General features: G+C 40.9%; 1 protein-coding gene across 3 annotated transcripts in view; it reads right to left on the reverse strand.

Annotated features, from left to right (window-relative positions):
• Positions 1–18,316, reverse strand: part of LOC137541170 (agouti-signaling protein-like) — an 80,963-nt gene that overhangs the window by 41,547 nt on the left and 21,100 nt on the right. Inside the window, exon 2 of one of the 3 annotated variants that reach the window (XM_068262341.1) lies at positions 16,270–16,301. The exons of the other annotated variants lie outside the window; for them this stretch is intronic. The gene's annotated coding sequence lies outside the window, so the exon portion shown is untranslated. The remainder of the gene's footprint in view (positions 1–16,269; positions 16,302–18,316) is intronic. 3 annotated transcript variants of the gene reach the window in all.

Here is an 18,316-nt window from a genome sequence, read left to right on the forward strand (position 1 = left end):
ACCCTGCTTATGACCGGTTCCACAAAATTTGCCCCCTCATAGACCACCTGTCATCAAAATTTGCAGATGCTTATACCCCTGAACAGTCATTTTGAGAAATTTGGTTTCCAGACTACTCACAGTTTTGGGCCCGTAAAATGCCAGGGCAGTATAGGAACCCCACAAGTGACCCCATTTTAGAAAGAAGACACCCCAAGGTATTCTGTTAGGTGTATGATGAGTTCATAGAAGATTTTATTTTTTGTCAAAAGTTAGCGGAAATTGGATTTTTATTGTTTTTTTCACAAAGTGTCATTTTTCACTAACTTGTGACAAAAAATAAAATCTTCTATGAACTCACCATACCCCTAACGGAATACCTTGGGGTGTCTTCTTTCTAAAATGGGGTCACTTGTGGGGTTCCTATACTGCCCTGGCATTTTAGGGGCCCTAAACCGTGAGGAGTAGTCTAGAAAACAAATGCCTCAAAATGACCTGTGAATAGGACATTGGGCCCCTTAGCGCACCTAGGCTGCAAAAAAGTGTCACACATGTGGTATCGCCATACTCAGGAGAAGTAGTATAATGTGTTTTGTGGTGTATTTTTACACATACCCATGCTGGGTGGGAGAAATCTCTCTGTAAATGGACAATTGTGTGTAAAAAAAATCAAAAATGTGTCATTTACAGAGATATTTCTCCCACCCAGCATGGTTATATGTAAAAATACACCACAAAACACATTATACTACTTCTTCTGAGTACGGCGATACCACATGTGTGACACTTTTTTGCAGCCTAACTGTGCTAAGGGGCCCAAAGTCCAATGAGTACCTTTAGGATTTCACAGGTCATTTTGAGACATTTGGGTTCAAGACTACTCCTCACGGTTTAGGGCCCCTAAAATGCCAGGGCAGTATAGGAACCCCACAAGTGACCCCATTTTAGAAAGAAGACACCCCAAGGTATTCTGTTAGGTGTATGATGAGTTCATAGAAAAAAAAATTTTTGTCACAAGTTTGTGAAAAAAAACACAATACATATCAATTTCCGCTAAGTGTCATTTTCCGCTAACTTGTGACAAAAAAAAAATCTTCTATGAACTCACCATACTCCTAACAGAATACCTTGGGGTGTCTTCTTTCTAAAATGGTGTCACTTGTGGGGTTCCTATACTGCCCTGGCATTTTAGGGGCCCTAAACCGTGAGCAGTAGTCTAGAATCCAAATGCCTCAAAATGACCTGTGAATAGGACGTTAGGCCCCTTAGCGCACCTAGGTTGCAAAAAAGTGTCACACATGTGGTATCGCCGTACTCAGAAGAAGTAGTATTATGTGTTTTGGGGTGTATTTTTACACATACCCATGCTGGGTGGGAGAAATCTCTGTAAATGGACAATTGTGTGTAAAAAAAATCAAACAATTGTCATTTACAGAGATATTTCTCCCACCCAGCATGGGTATGTGTAAAAATACACCCCAAAACACATTATACTACTTCTCCTGAGTACGGCGGTACCACATGTGTGGCACTTTTTTGCACCCTAAGTGCGCTAAGAGGCCCAAAGTCCAATGAGTACCTTTAGGATTTCACAGGTCATTTTGCGACATTTGGTTTCAAGACTACTCCTCACGGTTTAGGGCCCCTAAAATGCCAGGGCAGTATAGGAACCCCACAAATGACCCCATTTTAGAAAGAAGACACCCCAAGGTATTCCGTTAGGAGTATGGTGAGTTCATAGAAGATTTTATTTTTTGGCACAAGTTGGCGGAAAATGACACTTTGTGAAAAAAAAACAATTAAAATCAATTTCCGCTAACTTGTGACAAAAAAAAAAAATCTTCTATGAACTCACCATCCTCCTAACGGAATACCTTGGGGTGTCTTCATTCTAAAATGGGGTAATTTGTGGGGTTCCTATACTGTCCTGGCATTTTAGGGGCCCTAAACCGTGAGGAGTAGTCTTGAAACGAAATTTCTCAAAATGACCTGTGAAATCCTAAAGGTACTCATTGAACTTTGGGCCCCTTAGCGCAGTTAGGGTGCAAAAAAGTGCCACACATGTGGTATCTCCGTACTCAGGAGAAGTAGTATAATGTGTTTTGGGGTGTATTTTTCCACATACCCATGCTGAGTGGGAGAAATATCTCTATAAATAGACAATTGTGTGTAAAAAAAATTAAACAATTGTCATTTACGGAGATATTTCTCCCACCCAGCATGGGTATGTGTAAAAATACACCCCAAAACACATTATACTACTTCTCCTGAGTACGGCAATACCACATGTGTGGCACTTTTTTGCAGCCTAACTGCGCTAAGGGGCCAAAAGTCCAATGAGCATCTTTAGGCTTTACAGGGGTGCTTACAATTAGGCACCCCCCAAAATGCCAGGACAGTGAACACACCCCACAAATGACCCCATTTTGGAAAGTAGACACTTCAAGGTATTCAGAGAGGAGCATAGTGAGTCTGTGGCAGATTTCATTTTTTTTTGTCGCAAGTTAGAAGAAATGGAAACTTTTTTTTTTCTTTTTTTTGTCAGAAAGTGTCATTTTCCGCTAACTTGTGACAAAAAATAAAATCTTCTATGAACTCACCATGCCTCTCACTGAATACGTTGGGATGTCTTCTTTCCAAAATGGGGTCATTTGGGGGGTATTTGTACTATCCTGGAATTTTAGCCCCTCATGAAACCTGACAGGGGCGCAGAAAAGTCAGAGATGCTTGAAAATGGGAAAATTCACTTTTGACACCATAGTTTGTAAACGCTATAACTTTTACCCAATCCAATAAATATACACTGAATGGGTTTTTTTTTATCAAAGACATGTAGCAGAATAACTTTCGCGCTCAAATGTATAGGAAATTTTACTTTATTTGAAAAATGTCAGCACAGCAAGTTAAAAAAGTCATTTTTTTTGCCAAAATTCATGTCTTTTTTGATGAATATAATAAAAACTAAAACTCGCAGCAGCAATCAAATAGCAGCAAAAGAAAGCTGTATTAGTGACAAGAAAAGGAGGTAAAATTCCTTTAGGTGGTAGGTTGTATGACCGAGCAATAAACCGTGAAAGCTGCAGTGGTCTGAATGGAGAAAAAGGCTCTGGTCCTTAAGGGGCGAAAAGACTGTGGTCCTCAAGTGGTTAAACAAAGACATTTCTGAATTGAGGCGGTTTAGTTTACAAAATGTACTGCTGCCAGAAACTCCAAATGAATAAATAAAACAAACCACAGAGTAACAAAATGCAGAGCAGAAATTCTTTCTGAGGGCAATCAGTGTCAGGGGGGACAGCCGTGTGATGCAACAACAAAATGACAGTCCTCCAAGTGCGTGTTTCTAATTATTGCTGCTGGTCTCCCCTCCTTCCCTTCTGTCTTCTTGGCTGGTCCACACTTACAGCTGGGAAGTATATGTAGTCATTTTCTATGAGACCATAAAATTGTATATTAAGTACTTATGGGCCTGATGCACAAAAGGCCGGTAATTTTGCTGTGTACAGGCAGGGTACTGCAATTTTACCAATTCTACGTCAGGGGAGCCACGCCCGTTACACAATGTGCTTTACTGTCGACCTTTACAGGATGGCAATGGGATTACCGTCCATACACAAATACCAAACAGTAAACCATAAACAGTCAGGTCTAAAGCATGGTATCTGTACCATACAGGTGCAACTCTCACAGAAAGATAGAATAATGTCATAAAGAAACATTCTCTAATGCTAAAGACTGATAAATGCCATAGTGCTAACAAACATCAGTAGGGAATAGAGAGCCTAAATAAAATACAGGTATAATAAATATATGATAAAGGCCCAAGCGGGGAGCAAATGCCCCGAAAAAAAAGACCTATTAAGGGCACATCCCCCTGTGCAAGAGGAAGAGAGGAGAAACAGTCGAGAGAGTGAAAGGAAGGAAGGAAGGAACAGGGAGCATCATATCCTATATAACAAAGCCTCTGTGTCCCTGTGTCCTCGCATGTCCCTGTGTCTGTGCGTTTGTGCCAGTGCACTTGTACGGACTTGGGACAGCAGGAGAACGTGTGCAGAGGACTAGCGGCTGTGTGCACATGTCGCAGAGCATGTCCGTGCTCACGCACACATTGAGGCCATGCATGTGCACACGGGAGCACGGCGGTTGCTGCAGTTTTGCATGGGTAAGGTGGGGGAAGGTGGTGAGTGGGTGCGGCTGAGCCCTACTGCCCATTTTTTAATGGGCGGGCTTATTTCTAGTAAGACAATAAAACAGACTGACAACACAATGGGAAACATAGACACATAATATAAAAGGGGGGGGGGGAGCTAACCCCAAAATATCCACCCAGGGGGGACACTCTTGGCCAGAAGGAATAGGTTAAACAACTCAGAAGAGAGGAGAGACTTATCCCCTCAAGCCATGATTATCTTATAATCTGCCCTCTCATTCAAATCTGTCCAAACCACCCCACGTTACACTATTATCGCTAAGTGTGTTACTAGGATAACACATGCATAATAGCAGGGGGTTTACTTGAGAAACTACCATGCCCACCAGCTATGGGGCAGTGCTTTGGAAATAAGCGGAGGCTATGCCACTTTTCTATTTTTAGCCATGCTACCACTGCTGATGGGAGCAGCCCATTATAAGGGGCATATACTCCCTTTTTTACTTTCTACATAGCTGAACATACTCAGCACTATGGACTCTTAGGCCTTTAAAAAACGTGAACGCGTTTTAATGCGTTTATGCGCGTTTTGTGTGCGTTTCTATGCGTTTTTTCTCCTGAATAATGGGAGGGCTGAGGGAGGACAATCAATTATGCATACAAAAATATGCATTACCATGCATTTTTGTGCTCTTCTGCGCACTAAAAAAGTATGGACATTTACTTTAATTACATGCGTTGCTCATCAGCAACGCTCAAAAATGCTGACAACCCTACGTTTCAGCAGTGCTGGCAATCGCAGCGCAATGATCTGAATGGGGTCAATTGATTTAAATATATATTATAAACACCATGCGTTACGCATGGTGTCAGTGTTGCGCTACAGTGCATAAAACGTCCAAGATGTGAATGAGCCCTTAAACTATGGTCACTGAGCAAGTTAGCACTTACAGTTGCAGCAAAGGGTAAGAGGTACTTAGTGCTAACTCAGTAAGTTGTGGTACCTAATAGTAACATGTATGTGCAGGGTCGGCTGACGTCAGAGGATACTCTCGGCAGCTCGGATTGGCTGATGGGCGTGGGCATGGCCGAGGGGTCTCCTCCGCTTCTTAAGCCACCGAGAATCACTTGCAAACTGTCTGCTGTTGCGAATGCTTCGTGTGAGCACTCAGACCTTAGTTAGCTCCGGTGTGCTTTGATCTGGGAGGAAACCAGGGATTTCACACAAGACTAGGAATTGTTATTACTACTGTTATTATTGCTTGATTATCTGTGTACGACTCTGGCTCTCTTCTGACTACTCTTACGCTAAAAGATTCTGTACTTTCGCCCATCTGATCCTGTTGCTGACTTTGCCTGAAATACCTCTATCCTTCTGCCTGCCGATTCTGTACTGTATCCTCCTGTCTGTTGCCGAACCGATCTGTCTGACCACTCTACTCACCAGTGAGCCCTTGACACTGGTGAGGTTCCTTACTGATAGTACCCACCAGCTCCTCTGGTGAGGTTCTGCCAAAACTAATGAGTATTACTGTTGCACCAAGCACTGTACCCTTGCTATTACCTTGTTGGCTATACTTGCATTATTGGTGATTCTGCAGATCACCATATAATCAGGTATAGTGTCTGATTTATTGGTGATACTGCAGATCACACAATAACCAGACTTCTGTTTGCTACACCAATCGTCACATAATCGAATTGCATTTTGTGGGAATCTGCTGCCAATCTAATTGTCCTTTAACTGCATTTTTTGGGGGGGTGGGGGTTGTGGCTCTAGCAAGAACCTTTGGCCCTCCACCATGGGGTCTGAAAAAAAAATGCCTGTGAAGTTGGACAGCACTGTAACAGAGGGTCAGAGGAGAGGGTGAGTGCGCCTTTTGTAGGGTGAGGTGGCTGTACACATTTTTCAAGTCACAAGATTTCCTTTGCCTTGTCACTTGTGTAAACCTGGATTTGCCCTTGAAAGGGTGGTATTCTCTGGATAATGTGGACTGGACTTATGAACTTCTAGTGCGCAGTCTTTCTAGTTGATCTAAGAAACTTATGTCACAGACTCTGTTTGCAGCTAGACAGGAAATTGTGCTAAAGTAGTTACATCCGAATCCGTCCACCAAGGTTGAGTGAGTGAAAAGGATCAGTAGTGCTCTCCCATACAAAAAATAAATCATATATATACACATAGAAATAGGATCTCTAAATTCCACAAAATACGGCATAAGTGGCTAGAACGCAAAAATGGGTTGATATACAATGAATGTATTAAGAGGTCAACTGCATGGACCCTACCTGTTTTCTAGAATAGCTGCTGCAGTCGTGATAGAGCAACATGCTTTCCTGCAATGTACACCCTAGACACACATTCCTTATTCCTTTGATATGACTGAGTTCTAATGATCACTCTGCAATTACTGCCTGACATTGTTCATGTCCCATCAGGCCTCTAAAGTCTTAAAAGTCCTGAAAAAAAACCCTTTGGAGAATACTTAGGGGGGAGCCTCAGGGTCCCAATGAGGCTTCCCCCTCCCCTGTATCTTCAGGGAATCCAGCGCTGGGTATACAGGATGTTAACCCTATGTCTGCTTCCATGAAAGCAGGAAGTAGAGATACTGCAGATTTATTGCAGGATTTGTATCAGCTGTACCAAAGAATTTTTTTTTTTTTAAAGGCTGTTATGCTGTTGCTTATTTTTTAAGCAGAAAGAAAGTTCTGAGTTCTGGTCCGCTTTAAAATCCTTTGGCTTTGTAAATCAGGACCTAACAGCCAATTCTCTGCTCTCAGCAAGGTTAAATAAAACTAAAGCCCCATACACACATCAGACCATAGTCTTTGGAAAATGAAAGATCACAGACCAATCTTACCACCCTTCCTGTAGCATAAGAGCCATACCTACACAGTCTATTCTATTGAGCTGAACTCAACATCAGAAAAAAATCTTTGCAAGATGCTGCACACACAGATGCTGTACAGACACAAAAGATCAGTATCTGCAAAAGATCTGTTCCTGCCAAAGATCCGTCCCTGCAAATTGCATTCATAGTCTATGAGATCTGCAGATCATCATACACATCTTGTTTAACTGACATTCATCTGCAGATCAGACAATCATCTGCAGATCTGAAAACAAATCCTGGTGGATTTGATCTGCAGATGAATGAAAATAAACAAGGTGTGTATGAGGATCTGCAGATATCATAGACTATGAATGCATTTTGCAGGAACTGATCTTTTGCAGATACTGACCTTTTGAATGTCTACAGCATCTTTGTGTGCAGCATCTTGCAAAGATTTCTGTCTGATGGGGAGTTCAGCTCCATAGAATAGACTGTGTAGGTATGGCTCTCATACTACATGGAAGGGGGTAAAATTGGTCTGTGATCTTTCATTTTCCAAAGACTATGGTCTGATGTGTGTATGAGCCTTTAATGATCAGTGTGAAGCTGAATTTCCCCCCCCAGAAACAGACTTGGTAGTTCATTGATGGGTTTAAACTGGTATAGAATCTTCACTTTAAAGTTTAACAGCTGTTTTTGGACACTTGTCTGTTTGCAGATAGAAATCCTCCAACCAACAATAGCAAAACTTTCTCAAAAAGATTTAAAAGTATTTTGTTTCGCTTTTAGCAATCAGTTACGAATGACCAATGCTTTCTTTAAAATCTCTGAAGAACACTGCTTTGTTTAGGGATATTAAGGATTTCATTGTGGGATTTAAAGGAGTCTTTTATTTTCCTTATGCAGATCTTGTTTTTATGGACTGTTTTAGGGCTTCCATCTGCACAACGAGATTTATAAGCCAAAAAAGAAGGGTAGACCTTAAAAAAAATAAAAAAGCTCAAAATTGATGAAGTGAAAGCCTACCCCAAACTGTACAAAAAGCCATATGGAACACATCTTCTCCTTTGTGCGATTCTTCTTACAGAGATATAATTGGGACCAGGACAGCGTCTCTTAGCCTCAAGGTAGTCAGCTGAAAAGATCAATGTGTCTTAAAGCTCCACTCTACCCAAACATTTTCTTTGGATTTAGATAAAGTGAAGAAAAAATGGAACCAATCAAAGCCTGCAGCTTCTGAACAATTACCTAGTAGCTGATTAATTAAACAGAAGCTAGCGGGATTGATACGGTCATTTTTATGACAGAATTTGTGTGCGTTTTCAATTTTTGCAAATTTGCGTTCACCACATATCTAATGCAAGTCAGCAGTAGTAGAACAAAAGCGCTGGGCACCAGGACATTTGCTTGCAGAGTTTATTGAACAGGTTGCACACAGGGTTACAAACAATTAGGGAGAAGCTGGTCTAACAGCCGTTTCGCGGGATAGCCCTCTTCCTCAGAGATCAAAGGAAGAATAAAAAGAATCCAAATCCTTTGGTCTCTGAGGAAGCGGGCTATCCCACGAAACGGCTGTTAGACCAGCTTCTCCCTAATTGTTTGTAACCTGTTCAATAAACACTGGAATCAGATGTCCTGGTGCCCAGCGCTTTTGTTCTACTACTGCTGATTGGAAATTGTCTTGGCTGGAAGCACATCACAGTCCCAGTAACAGGTTGCTGTGCATTAGCCAACATCGAGTGCCAGCCATCTCTCACTCTTCATATTTTTATTTCTAATGCAAGTCAATGGCATGTAATCTGACATGAATTCTAGTATAATTCTGCATCCGATTTTTCTGCAGAAACAAAACGGCCTACCAGTATGCTCTTTTTTTCAGAATGAACACATGAATCCTATACAATGCAAGTCAATAGAGATGTGAATTTTCGCATTCCAAATGAAAAAATTTGAATACGAATGTAAAAAATTAATGATATACAAATTTGTGTAAATTAGCTTAATTGATATGCATGGAACAATCGAAATGTGAAAATTTGCACAAGAAGAAACAGATGTGAACAAAAAACACAAGACACAGAATCGCAAATCCAAATTTAAAAAAAAAATCTGTCAAAAATACAGCGATAAGTGTGAAGGCACCCTCATAGGCAAATTTATCAAGGAAAATAAAGCAAAAATAATAGACTTTCCCCCAGCAACCAATCAGGTTTCAGCTGTAAACCAAAGCAAGGATTCTAATTCGGTACTCTGAGCAACTCCTCCCCTTTTTTCAGTTTTCATGATAATTCAGTCCCACTGGCAGTTTGTTACTTCTGTCTGTGTCTTCCTGTATTACAAGAAGTTTTAAATCAGGATGATACCATTTATTGGCTAACTAAAAAGAATAAGAATAAGCTAGCTTTCGGCCTTGCAGCCTTCGTCGGGCTTAAATCCTGTTTAAATACTGCTCCTTCCTGTATTACATGATAGTCACCAATTCAGCCATGTTCAACCAGATCAGATGATGGTCTAATGTCTATGGAGGAAAATGATACATTCACCCATACATAGACCCAGCTTCCTGAGCTGTCCATGTTGTAGTGAGGTCGTGAGTGCTCTAGCTCCAACAACCAGTGCCCTTTACCTGCCTTACGTACAGGGGAAGGCAAATTATAAACCATGTTAAACACCTAAATAAACCCAAAATTTAAGAAGGGAAATTCTCAAAGCAATCACGCTGATTGCATTTTTACCAAAGCAGACATTACTTCTCATTAACATCAAATTGATTTTGCGAATGTTACCTGCTCTTCCCTAATCAAAGATGTTTCAGTGTTCAGACTGAAGCTCTACTTCAAATGGCCCTCAGAATTCTGTAGGTGTAAGTAGGGACTAGGGAGGCTACAAACAGCAGAGGGCACTGTAGATATGATCCAATCACAAATCAACTGATTGGAGCACTGTTCATTTAGGCGCCACCATAAAGCCAAAGCATGTCATCAATAATATGCAGTTCCTCAGTGCAAGCTGTAATGTTTTGGCACCGACACTAGACTGTTGCAGCTGAGCATCAGACAGAGGCCGCAATATAGCTCATATAGAGCACTTGGCTGAAGAGTAGTTGAACGCCAGTGCCCAACTTGCCAATTGCCAATTAGGAGAATGGCAGGCGAGTATCAGTTAGAGTTAGTGGTTAAGATTACTATTATAGGAGGATTAGTGTTAGGGCATAGGGTGGGGAAGGTTGGATTTAACAATTAGGGTTAGAAGGTTAGATTTAGGCATCATAAAGGGGATTACATTGAAGGGAAGATTAGATTAGGGTTGGGCTTCTGTCTTCCTATTACTGATAACCCACCTAAGTCAAGAACAGTGGTGCAACTAAAAATCATGGGCTGCCTAGCAAAACTTTAATGCTATATCCAGTACTCTTATATTATCAAAAATACTTTTTCTTGGCTATATTAACTACCTGCAGACCGAGCGAGTATAAATCTATGGCGGGCAGGGGGCGCTGCGGTCCTGACCGGACGTAAGCTCTACGTCCCACTGACCGCGTGCCCCCGCCCGTCCCAGTCGCTCGGTCCGCTCTGCCCCCGCCGCAATGTGATGCCCTGCCGCCTCTATGACGGCAGAGCACTGTGAGCCGGGCAGGAGCCGTTTTCATTGGCTCCTGGCCCTGTCATTCATGTAAGCCGTTCCCATTGGCTTACATGAAATGACAGGGTCAGGAGCCAATGAAAGAAGCTCCTGACCGGCGCACAGTGCGTCATAGCGATGGCAGAGAGAGCAGCCTGCGGCGGGGACAGAGCGGCGTGTCCGGCGGGAGCAATGGTAACTTGCGGCGATTCGTTGGGAAGCGGCGGTTTGCTGGACCAGCACCCTCTGGTCCTTAAGGGGGCAGAGGGTGCTGGTCCAGAAAAGGTTAAGTGCCCTTTTATAAACAAAATTACTTTTCTTGGCTACATCCAGCGTCCTTTTATAACCGAAATCATTTTTCTCTGCCATAACCAGTACCCTTTTATAACCAAAATTCCTTTTCTCTGCTATATCCGGTAACCTTTTTATAACCGAAATCACTTTTCTCGACTATATCCAAAACCCTTTTATAACCAAAATCACTTTTCTCTGCTATATCCGGCACCCTTTTATTACCTACTGTAAATCACTTTTCTCTGCTATATTCGGTACACTTTTATAACCAAAATCACTTTCTTGGCTATATCCGGCACCCTTTTATAACCGAAATCACTTTTCTCGTGTATATCCGGCACCCTTTTATAACCGAAATCACTTTTCTCGACTATATCCAGCACGCCTTTATAACTGAAAAGTTATATCCTTTCAGAATAATGGCTAAAACAATCTCACTGAATACTGTTTATAGGAAAATTGTATAAAAAAGTATCTATATACTGTATATAATAATATATAAATCACTCCCTGGACCTATGCATGCTTTCTATACAGGAGCACCTGGACATGGAATTAAAGAGTTTCTAAAGCCAAATTGACAGAGCCTGTAATGACAGGCTCTGTCTGAATGATGGAGGATGAGAGGGGGATGTGGGGTTAAATACTCACCTGTCCTGCATCTTCCCTTCAGGCAGATGATTGCTCTGCCTACCTCTCAGAATGGGCCCTGGCAATGTTTGTTTTTTTCTTTACAAAATCACCTCTGAGGTTTTGGTCATGCCCACCTACATGGCTGCCGACCTGGGAGGCGGGCTACGGTCACGCAGATGGAATCTTCTGAAAACCTTTGTCAGTCTTGGGAAACATGGCTGCCGGAGAGGGGCAAAGCGTCATCTGTGCCCCAAAAACGTCAGGATAAGTATTTATTTAACCCGGTCCCTATATGATCTCATTCAGACAGAGCCAGTCATTGACAGGCTCTGTCGGTTTGATCTCAAGTGCTCTTTAACCTTCCATCTTAACATCAGGACAAGTGTGCTGAGCAAAATGAGGGGAAAGATTTTTCTGACCTAATTTTGCAGATAATCCCCTAATGCTATGGACCATGTGGGCTAGAATTGTTCAGAGGATGGAGCCCAATGCTCATGGGATTCAAAAATAATTTAAAGCCAATGGTTACCAATTTAAAAATAAAAAAGTCAGATACTCACCTAAGGAGAGGGAAGGCTCGGTCCTAATGAGCCTTCCCTCTCCTCTTCTGGTGCCCTCGGTGCTGCGCTGGCTCCCCCGTTCGCGTCCGCCGTCGCAGGGACTTCGGAGGTCTTCGGGAGCACTCGGGCTTCCGAAGACGGGCCGCTCCATACTACGTACGCGCGAGCGCGTCATAGAGGGCGCTTGCGCATGCGTAGTATGGAGCGGCTCCCGAAGGCTTCCGAAAGCTCCCTTCGCCTGCGAAAGTGGCAGTATTTGACCGAACTGGTCGAATACTGCTACGGGGGATCCTGCGCGGGACCGGGCACCGGGAGAGGAGAGGGAAGGCTCATTAGGACCGAGCCTTCCCTCTCCTTAAGTGAGTATCTGACTTTTTTATTTTTAAATTGGTAAACATTCACTTTAAGGAATTCCAGCCAACATGGAGATATGTAATTGGAAGGAGGGACCACGAGCTTGTTGTTTTTCAAATGTTAGGCACTTTACATTTTAAAGTCTTGCCAATTAACTCAAGAAAAAAATATTTTATCAAAAAAAAAAAAAAAGAAATAGAGATGATAATGATTTATCCCCACCCCACCCAATACCAATATACAGCAGTATGTAGTTTTAAAAAGCATTTCCGCTAGGTAGCTAGAAGCAATTTCCCTCAGTATAGGTGCATCTCCAGTATAAATAATCAGAGGTAGCCCACTCAGTATAGGTAGACAAAAGGACCCCCAGTGTATAGTTAACCAGACGTAGCCCCCCATATAGGTAGCCAAAAAGACCCCACGCACACCAGGCCCCCTGTGGCTATGGGCTGCATAGCAGCCGCTATGGCTGCTATGGTGATACCTATGCTGCTGTTTTCAATGCTGAACCCATGATAATTAAAATGCAAAAATTAGTATCCTGAATATTTTTTATGTTCTGCTATGCCACTTTACAAAGAGCAGTATTTATACTTACCTGGGGCTTCCTCCAGCCCCATGTACTCCTTGGGCTCCTTTGCCATCCTCCCGGGCCACTCCGTTCTTCTACAGTGTTGTTCAGTAATATGGTCCAGTCGCTGTCAGTCGTGCTGCACAGTACATGCACGCCCCGGCCATGCGCATGCTCCTGCTGTTACACAGCAGCTGTTACACCGCACTATGAATGTGGCCTCATTGTCTTTGCACTCGTGTTGATAAATCTCCCCCAGTCTCTAATAATATGTTAGGTTCTGACCCAAGTATGCAAATGATGGTTCTGTCTCCACTGATTGCATGCCTGCTCCAGGTAAGTGACTCAATTAGTAGTAAAGCCAACACATCTCATAGCAGCCTGTCAACTGGATTTTTTTTTTTTACAAAGAATAAAGGAAGAGGTTTTCACATTACCCTCAATACACGATGCTTCAGAGATCAACTTTGAAGTGTACCAGAGATGGTACACTAGGCTTAATTTATACTTACTTGTGGCTTCCTCCAGCCCCATGAGCAGCGCTGAGTCAATCGCCGTCCTCCTCGGTAATCCAGTAAGTCACTGCCAGTCGAGGTCTTCTGAGCATGTGCAGCTTGGACGTGTGTTTGCCCCACCGCACCCCTATCCCCTGGAGTGATCTGCACCTGCGCAATGTGTGCGCGGGGCCGAGCAAGCCGAGATTACCAGGAGTCATAGCGGCTTGATGGAGGGGCCGAAGAGGACAGCGAGGAACTCAGCACTGCTCATGGGGCATGAGGAAGCCCAAGGTATGTATAAATAAGCACTAGTGAACCATCTCTGGTTCACGTTAAACAAAAGGGCCCTTATTCAATTTCACTTTTTCTCCTAAGTTTTCTCCTAGGTGATATTTTCATACTTTATCAATAAAATACTTTTTCACCTAAATGTTGGTAATTTTTCAATTGCAGAGTGCTGAAAAGGTATTTTAAAGAAAGGTTGAAAAATTCTTGGAGAAAAAGTGAATTGAATAAGGACCAAGATATGTTTTTTCCAGTAAGGCTTCTTTGTTTGTTTATTATATTCAGTACTTAAAGAGAATCTGTATTGTTAAAATCGCACAAAAGTAAACATACCAGTGTGTTAGGGGACATCTCCTATTACCCTCTGTCACAATTTCGCCGCTCCCCGCCGCATTAAAAGTGGTTAAAAACAGTTTTAAAAAGTTTGTTTATAAACAAACAAAATGGCCACCAAAACAGGAAGTAGGTTGATGTACAGTATGTCCACACATAGAAAATACATCCATACACAAGCAGGCTGTATACAGCCTTCCTTTTGAATCTCAAGAGATCATTTGTGTGTTTCTTTCCCCCTGCAGTTCTCATGCACTGAAGTTTCAGGCTGCTCTTTTCTTCCTGCAAACAGCTTTGCCCTTGTCTGTAATTACTCAGTATGTGAAAGCCCAGCCAGCTCAGAGGACGATTTATCCAGCTTGTAAAAGATAAGAGAGAAGAGAGAAGCTGCCCTAATCTAAATAATACACAGGCAGTGTGCATAGAGAGGCCTGGAAGGGGGAGTTCATAGCAGAGCCACAACACTGAAGAACTTGGCAGCCTTCCAGACACAGGCTGACAAGTCTGACAGGGGAAAGATACATTGATTTATTACAGAGACTGTGATAGCAGAAAGTGCTGCAGTAAGCCAGAACACATTAGAATAGCTTTTGGAACTTGTAGGATGATAAAAAACAGGATGCAATTTTTGTTACGGAGTCTCTTTAAAGTATTTTGACTTTTCTGTTTTCCAGTTCAAATTCCATTCTATTCATTTTTGTGTCCGTTTATGCAAAGGCTGCTGCTCTGAAACAAATCTGAGGACCACTGTGAAGCAAAAGCTCTTACAAAAATGTTATTTTATATAGATTTTGTATAAATAAAGTATAAAACATTGTATAACCATTCTGAGAAAAATTATAGTAAGAAAAGAATTAAATGTTTTTGAAAAAACACATTTTATTAAATAAACCAGTAAGAAAAACACTCTCTGGCTTAAATACATTCTTAAAGCTTACTGAATATCAGTCTCAGCCTCGTCCGACTTAAGAAAAAAAGAACTTAATCGACCACTCGATTGGCTACACATTTCGACAGATAATTGTAAAATTCCTAATTCAGAGCTCCAGCTAATGCAGTTCAGGACAGTTGAGAGATGGTACTAAACACCGCTATACAAAAAAACAATTCTTTCACCAAGGAGATAAATGCTGGAGATGTGAGCAGGAAGGTGTGTCCACAATTCACATGTGGTGATCATGTCCCTTAATGGAACAACTTAAAAGGATTTACCCAACAACAGATTAAAAACTTTAACCTTCCTGCAGCAGAGACAATCTTTAGCTTTGCAGATAGGAAAGATGATATACGGAGTACACTGATTAAAGAATTAGGTACTGTAGGCACTGGCTGGATAGTGTAATGGTTAAGGGCTCTGCCTCTGACACAGGAGACCTGGGTTCAAATCTCGGCTCTGCCTGTTCAGTAAGCCAGCACCTATCCAGTAAGGAGTACTTTGGGCGAGACTCCCTAACACTGCTGCTGCCTACTGAGTGCGCTCTAGTGGCTGTCTCACAAGCGCATTGAATCCGACAGGAGAGAAGTGCTATACAAAAAGGGAATTATTAAAAAAGGAATTAGTTACAAAAAGCATGATTGCTTCCAAATGGAGAGATACAAGGTCCCCTACATTAGAAGAGTGGATTGAATGAATGAATATAATGTGCGAAAGAGAGATAGAGTTTGCTAAGGAAGCAAGAAATAAATTCCATGAGAACTGCTTGGCGTACATTGGTAGATAAGAGACTGAACTTCGCAATATATGTGAATTTTAGAATAAATATTGTAAGTGTGAATGAGGACGTGAATGTAATGAGTAGTATCAATAGAATGTAATGAGTAGTATCAATAGACTTTAGAAAACAAAAATACGTGATGATATGTTTTTACAAATCATAAGAGAAGGCTAATACTAGCCATGATCTACAATTAGACTAAAGTTAACCGGACTATGATGCAATTGTGGCTCAAATGTCACAGGAGCACTGTAATGAAGTGTATTTCTTAGGCTAGACAGTAACTGAGCTGAGGTCCGATAAAAATAAATAAACAAACAAAATGACCCTTATTCAAATCAATTTTTCTCCTAAGTTTTCTATGAGATATTTTCCCACTTTATTAATAAAATACCTTTTAAGCCACCAACAAGCAAGAAATAAACATTTTGACAGTAATTACTCACCTAATTGTTGGTCATGTTTCAATTGCAGAGTACTGAAAGTTATTTGAAAGAAAAGATGAAAAATTATCTGCTTGGAAAAAAGTGAATTGAATAAGGGCCAAGATAAGCATTTTTCTCAATAAGGCTTCTTTGTTTATTATATTCATTACTTAACCACTTTACCCCCGGCGGTACGAATTTCTCTGTCCCTTTTTCCATCCTTTAACCCCCAAGGATGGAGAAATCCGTACCTTCTGCGCTACCGCCGCTGTCCGCGCTCCCGCCGCTCGTGCGCGCGCACCCGCCGCTCGTGCACGACGCTGCCCGCTCGGAGATCAATGAACGGGAAAATCCATTCCCGTTCGTTGATCTAAGCCCCCGCAACGATCCGCTGCTTCTATTAGAAACAGCACGACCATTGTGATTCTCCCAGCCTCCTACTGCTTCCTGTAAGTGTTCTTCCGGACGCTTACAGGTCGCATGTAAACAGACTCACTGTGGCCATCTTGTGTCCAAATAGTAAACTACACCCTAAAGTATTTTACACATACAAATACATTGTATTACACAATAAATTAACTCATTACCTCCCACACTCCCCAATTTTTTTTTTTTTTGTTATTTTTTTAAAAAAAATACAATAAAAAAATAAACAAAATAGTTACCTTAGGGACTGAACTTTTTAAAATATTTATGTCAAGAGGGTATAACACTGTTACTTTATAAACTACGGGCTTGTAATTAGGGATGGATGCAAAACTGAAAAAAATGCAATTTTATTTCCAAATAAAATATTGGCGCCAAACATTGTGATAGGGACATAATTTAAACGGTTTTATAACCGGGACAAATGGTCAAATACATTTCATGGGTTTTAATTACAGTAGCATGCATTATTTAAAAACTATAATGGCCGAAATCTGAAAAATAATATTTTTTCCCACATTTTTTCCTATTCTCCCATTAAAACACATTAAGAATAAAATAATTCTTGGCATAATGTCCCACCTAAAGAAAGCCTAATTGGTGGCGAAAAAAACAAGATATAGTTCATTTCATTGCGATAAGTAATAATAAAGTTAAAGACGAATGAATGGAAGGTGAAAATTGCTCTGGTGTTCAAGGGGTAAAACCCCTCAGTGGTGAAGTGGTTAAAATAGTTTGTCATTTCTATTTTTCAGTTCAAATTCCATGCATTTTGTGTCAGTTTATGCAACATCTGCTGCTCTGAAACAGATCTGAGGACCAGTGTGAAGCAAAAGCTCTCGCAAAAAAGGTTTTTCTATAGATTTAGTATAAACAAAGTATAAAACATTTTTATAACCAATCTGAAAAAAATATTTTCAAAAGTTTAAACAAATCTTGCAACTGAAAAGACATTCCTAATTTTTACAGTAATGCAAACATTTGCTTAAAAAATGTCCATCAGCTCTATTCTAATCAGAACAAAAAGTGCCGTGCAAGTGTGTAGAAATTTCCCATGCTGAGTACTAACCTTTCCTTTACTAGTTTCCACAAATCCCACGATACCCTTGTAATTGATATATATTGCTTTTGTAGCCATATGACTTTGATAAATGTTCTTTTAACTATGGTAACTCCTTACGAGATTTAGTTTCACCCAGTTTACCACCTCATATTACACTTATCTTTTAAATGTGGATTCTACGTACCCAACTTGAAATAATATAAACAAAATTTTCAGTCCTCTATGTTTCTGAACCAAAAAACGTATTTTATTTTGATCTATGCTTTAATTTTTGTTTTCTACAGACAATTTTTTCTGTTCCTAAATTATATTACAGAATGTATGGAATTGAGAATTGAGTAGACTGCATATACAAGATTTAATGCACAAAATTATATAAAAATAATCATATAATAATTTAAAACCAACTTTCGTCTCTGCATGATATATATATATATATATATATATATATATATATATATATATATATATATATATATATATATATATATATATATATACACACACACACACATATACTGCAACTTACAATTTTCTGTCATTACCATGTTCTAGTGCCATAGATATAGATTGTCTGAC

Source organism: Hyperolius riggenbachi, chromosome 12 (genome assembly GCF_040937935.1).
Source record: "Hyperolius riggenbachi isolate aHypRig1 chromosome 12, aHypRig1.pri, whole genome shotgun sequence".
NCBI lineage: Eukaryota > Metazoa > Chordata > Amphibia > Anura > Hyperoliidae > Hyperolius > Hyperolius riggenbachi.